The sequence below is a fragment of the Lissotriton helveticus genome, chromosome 4_1 (assembly GCF_964261635.1).
Source record: "Lissotriton helveticus chromosome 4_1, aLisHel1.1, whole genome shotgun sequence".
NCBI classification, from domain to species: Eukaryota; Metazoa; Chordata; class Amphibia; order Caudata; family Salamandridae; genus Lissotriton; species Lissotriton helveticus.
The window spans coordinates 1607988725-1607994724 of record NC_136063.1 but is presented as its reverse complement, the minus strand read 5'-3'; the positions used below and the strand labels follow the sequence as shown (position 1 = coordinate 1607994724).

Here is a 6000-nt window from a genome sequence, read left to right as displayed (position 1 = left end):
CATATGCTTAATTTTCATTTATTTCACTTTTCCTTCTTTGTACTACTTGCGATTTGTTTAAAAAATAAAAATTCCTTTCTTCCACTCCGACTCCGTACATGTGTTTAATTTTAATTTATTTCACGCTTCCTTCTGTATTACTTGCAATTTGCTTCAAAAAATAAAAAAATCCCTTCTTTCACTCTGACTCCGAACATGTATTTATTTAATGTTCATTTATTTCACTGCTTCCTTCTTTGTACTACTTGCCACTTGCTTTAAAAAAATCAATTCTTTCACTGTGACTCCGTGCGTGCATTTATTTAATTTTTATTCATTTCACCTTTCTTTCTTTGTACTTGTTGCGATTTGCTTGGAAAATAAGCATTCCATTCTTTCACTTCGACTCTGTGTATGAATTTAATGTTCATTTATTTAACCGTTCGTGGCTTTCGATTTGCTTCCTGTCTCCTGTGCAGCAGTGGCTTCAGTATTCAGAGAAACGTCAGATAATTTGTAGCTTGAGCCTGTCTGGTATCCCATGAAATCGTGTATCCCCGTGCTCAGCCCGAGCAGAGATCGACTGCTTCTGTCTTATCCTGCCCGGGCTGAGTTAATTCTCCGAAGACGGCCGAAGTGAAGGGGAAACACGATCCCAAGGGGATACTAGATATTACACAACACCTGTACCGGCCCTGCTATTATTATTGTGAATTACACCAAAGTGTATCTCTGCGCTGCAAGTATTAAACAATTCCAGCCCGGGCGGGACCCCCAGTCCAGCTGAGCAACACCCGGTGAAAGCATACCTCTGCCAATGTGGCCCAAGAGATCGGCAGATGTCCTCTCCAGCCTCCTGCCCACAGCAGTGCACCATAGGTCCTAAATGAGGGTCCAACCACATCAACGCCATCAAAGTATAACCAGAGAGAGCAGCATAACGCCATGGCAGTGAGTGTCACTGCACCAACCAGACGCGCCAACTCTCTCAACAGTACAGACAGCCACCTTCAGCCAGTATACATCACTACTGCTTGCAGCCTCAGTGACCCTCTTCCCAACAACCTGGTGAAAGACGCTCTCTGGCTCACCCTGGCACTGCAGGAGGACACGTCATGGTGGCACAGGTGAGAGGGCACTGAAGTAGTGCAATGAGATGGATGTCTGTGAAAGTGTCAGATTGGAGTGAATTATGGTTTACTGGGCAACATATTCTGTATTGTTCAGGTGCACATATCGGGGATTTATGGTGTCTTGGAAGCACACTGGAAACCGGGTCCAAGGGAGTGGGTGGGGCCGGTGGAAGGTCTGTCACTACAGGAGGCACTTGCTCAGGAATGGAATGCAATGCAATGAGTTGAACTGGCATATTGAATAAAGATTTGTTTGTAACACGAGATTGGGAAAACACACAGGGAGGAGATTTCTGGAACACTGGTAAACTTATTGTTTCGAACCACGTAGTTTGGATGTTTATGGATTAAACCAAACCTCATAGTTTTATGTCTTGTTTAGTCGCATTTTCTTCTGATTCTGTGCCTGTGATTGTTTAAAGGGCACTTGCTTGAAATCCTCATTTCCTTCACCATGACTCAGATCTCAGCATTATGTGCTCTGACTGAAGCATTCAGTTTTTTTCTCAGCCCCAATCCTATGTTTTTCACGTTGATAGGAACATCAAGATTTTGGAGACATTTCTATCGTCCTGTTCTCAAGAGGACGAACCTTCATTTGGTTATCTGGGGTGCACTCACTTGCTGTGCCATTGTTGTCAGGCCGGTGTTAAACCAGTTTTGGACTAATTCCAAGATTAGGACACAGTGTACCTGATCTTCCAGCCCCCCTGCAGTGGCAGGTTGGGAGGGTTTATAGAGGTCTCTCTAGCACACATCTCTTCCAACATGAACCAGACATATTCGCAAATGTATTTTATGAGGATTGTCTGTGAGTTACAGCTTTTTACTAGGTTAGTGCCCTTCCATTTCTGGTGCTGTACAGCAGTTTTAAAATCTACTTAGAGTTTCTCGTTGCTCAAATGGTTGTAATTTCTGATATGTGTATGTTTCCCTCACCTTCATTGCTTGAGTTTGCTTGTGAGAAAGTGTCACTCATAGTCGTTGAATGTCACTCATAATCACACTGAAATTATGAAAATGTCACACATAACCAATCTGAAACCTTGGCAGCTATGGCAAGTATGTTGCATACTTTGAGAATGGAACATGTCCATTTTCATCATGGTGAAAGGTGTCTTAATTGTGATCATCCACACACTATTAAATTATATGCTCTGCAAAGTCCCCCAAAACCTTTCAAAGTGCAGGATTTACTTTTTATGATGTTTTTTTCAATCATTTTCTAATAGAATGCTTTTCTTTCTTTCTATTTCACTGTTTATTTCTCCCTCTGCATACATTCATAGAGTATACATTGCAGGTAACTAGTATAATGATCCAGTGTTGCCATTGAGGGGTTTGATGACATCATAAACCACAATGTCAAAACCGAGTGTTTTCTAAACATCAACAGCACCCTGAAATGGCAACATAGGACCATATTACAAATGTTACCCATTACGTATTTTTGAAATTACACAGTGGGGTAGCAAGTGGGGGGGGGGGGCGGTCCACCCTGGGCAGCACCAGTTTTGGGGGCTGCGGCCTCTTACCTGCCACCTTGGGGTGGCAATCATCAGCACAACTCCCATCGCTCTTCAGTGAGGCCGTCGCGGGGCAGCAATAATCCGAGGATCTGTCAGCACCCCCCCCCCACTCTTCAATGCACCTGCTGCAGGACAGCAAATGCAGTGACCGTCGCGGGGGGTCTAAAGTCTAGCTAAACCACTGTAATGACGTGTTTGTTGTGGCAGAGTTACATTGAAAAAGATGTGAATGAAAAGTTTTGTTCATGAAAATATTCCTAATAAAACAACGGGAAAAGGGCAGACAATTCATGCAATACTATGGTTGCAGCATTTACCACATAATTATAGTTTGACTGCTTTTTACACATAATTTGTCACATAATTTATTAGTATTTGTAGGATTTGCCAACTACAGAAAAAAATTATCTTTCTAACTAGAATTAATGAAAATAATACTGCCAAAAAATGTGCCTAAAAATTTCCAAAAACCTTGTCACTTAATTTGGTCCTCCATTCTGCATATTCGTTGTATCCAAGATGATGTTAAAGCTCCGCAGAGTGGTTTGATGGCTGTCATTATAATGGTAAAGTATCAATTTCACAGAGAACTATGAAATAGTGCTCGATGAAATTTGGGTTTTTGCTTCTGCTTTTTGTACAATAAAAGCAATCAAACATCTAAAATATACAGAATTATAGATGGGTGACAGTATATAATGGGAAGGTTTTTTTCACGAAGGCATTCTGATTGACATCAAATAGATAGTGTGAGCAAAGCTTAAGTTGTCTAAGATGTCACTCAGAACCTGAGATGAAAAAACATTCCAGTTATATACTTTTTATCTATCTATAATTTTATTTTAAGAATAACCCCCAAAATCTTCTGTTCCCGCTCAGAACTGATACAAAAGGGCAGAGGAGTCCTACTTAAAATTGCCTCTTCTTCGCTTCCCCCCCCCAAAAAAAAACATGGCCTCCTGCCACTTACCCCCACCACTCTTTGTGCCTTCCCTTACCTATCCTTCAAAAGCCTGCTCTCCAGCACTACACCAACAGCCTCTCAAAGAACACAAACAGAGCAGCCACAAATTAATGTATGACTTAGCAACACTGAGTGACATGTTCTGCTACCCACTGTTGCTACATCGCAGCAGGTAATTACTGAATTTAGAATAAAATAAGTCACGCTAATGGCTCTCGATGACATACATACATGACACATATATGTATCTCACATACACCCAACATACACAGTTATCTGTCATAAACTGAAATGTTCATTTTGGTTACAGGGCACCTCACATTACTATGAAAATATTATGGTGTGAAATACTAGACGGCATATAACCACAGATACCTGCCTAGAACCTGGTGCATGGCCCTGGTGCTATGGAGGCCCTGGCACAATAGTGGTAAATCTTGGCATTTGGCAATAGTCTATGGCCAGAGACACCCACCTCTGAGATAATGTTTGCCCTTGAATATTGGTGGGAATTCTTGAAATTGTGAGCCTAATATTACATGATGGTGCCCAAGTAAAATGCTGGCCCCAGCATTAGAGTAGTAACTGAGCATGTTATGAGAATTCTTGGCATAGGAAAATGCTACACAAGCAGGCAAGATAGAATCGATTCATGTGCTACATTAGTACATACTGGTACTGAAAGAAATTGGATTAGTGGGAATAGGACCACCTCAAGGTGTAACTGCAACTCTTGTTAATGGGAACCCTTAAAGCCATCCTCGACCCTTCCCAATACGAGTTCTGCAGCAATCACAGCACTGAGACCGCCTTCCTCGCTGCCACAGACGACATCCGCATGCTCCTCGACCAAGGCCAAACTGCAGTCACCGTACCACACCCAGACTCTATGACGCGGCATACAAGGAACCGCCCTCAACTGGCTACGCTCCTTCCTCACCGGCCGAACACAAAGGATCAGACTCCCACACTTCCTCTCTGAACCCACAGAGATGAACTGCGGAGTACCCCAAGGATCATCGCTCAGACCCACGCTCTTCAACATCTACATGGCCCCCCTCGCCACCATCAGACAGCATGGACTCAGCATAATATCCTATGCCGATGACACCTAGCTCATCCTCTCCCTCACCAAGGACCCCCTCACAACCAGACTCAGCTTTCAGGAAGGAATAAAAGATGTTGCATCCTGGATGAGCAGCAGCTGTCTTAAGCTCAACTTGGAGTAGACAGAAGTCCTCATCCTCGGACCCACCCCCTCAGCTAGGGACAACACCTGGTGGCTCACCACCCTCGGCAACCCACCCCCATGGACCACGCCCGGAACCTCTGGATCATACTCGACTCCTCCACTACCATGACACGCCAAATCAACGGCGTTGCCTCCACCTGCTTCAAAACCCTCTGCATCCTTCTCAAGACCTTCAAAGGGATCACCCCGAATCCAGGAAGACCGTCACCACTCATAACAAGAAAACTGGACTATGGAAACACCCTCTATGCTGGAATCAACAAATCCCAGCTACACAAACTTCAGACCATCCAGAACACCGCAACCAGACTCGTCCTCGGCATCCCATGACACAAACACATCACCCAACACCTGCGAGACCTCCACTGGGTCACCGTTTAGAAGAGAGTAACTTTAAAGCTACTCACCCACACCTACAAATACCTCCACAACACCAGACCCAAATACCTCAAAGAAAGAGTCGCCTTCATGTTCCCAAGAGAAACGTCCACTCCGCTGACCTCGTCTTTGCAGAAACCTGCGCATCCGCAGAACCAGAGCAGGTGGAAGGACCTTCTCCTACATCGCAGCAAAGGCCTGGAACAAACTCCCAATCCACATTAAAACACTCCCCCACTCTGCACACCTTCAGAAAGAGCCTCAAGACCTGGCTCTTCGACTGACCCAAAGCTGCAACCCCGCCCAGCACCTTGAGACTGTCACGGGTAAGTAGCACGCTTCACAATCCCCTGATTGAGTGATTAAATTCATCTGAGCTCAGCACCATAGTTGCTGTAGCACAGAGCAGACAACTGTGACTTAGGGCAATGCGCAAACTATAAAGGCAGTACTGAAGCAGTAATAAACACCAAACAATTTAACAAACAAAATAACACCAAAATGATAAAACCCAATAAGGAGAACCACAAATATTAAAGATTTTAAGGGAAAACAACACCAAGAAAAAGTGAACCATCAGTGATAGTCAATGGTCATGCAAGACGTGCACCATGTTGTAATTTCAAGCCATTCGCAATTGATACACCAAGTGGATTGGTCCAGGTAAAAGTCTGGAAGTCAGAAAGCTTGAACATTTTTCAAAGTCCCACTGTTTTGGAGGCAAAGTTTTCAAAGTTTCCAAACTTTCTACTGGTACCCAAACAA

At 43.9% G+C, this 6000-nt stretch overlaps 1 long non-coding RNA gene across 1 annotated transcript in view; it reads left to right on the top strand.

The window, feature by feature from the left end:
- Positions 1-633: 633 nt before the first annotated feature.
- LOC144827615 (uncharacterized) overlaps positions 634-6000 on the top strand; it is a 57554-nt gene continuing 52187 nt past the window's right edge. The window contains exon 1 of the long non-coding RNA XR_013610269.1: positions 634-1106. This is a non-coding gene — a long non-coding RNA (uncharacterized LOC144827615). The remainder of the gene's footprint in view (positions 1107-6000) is intronic.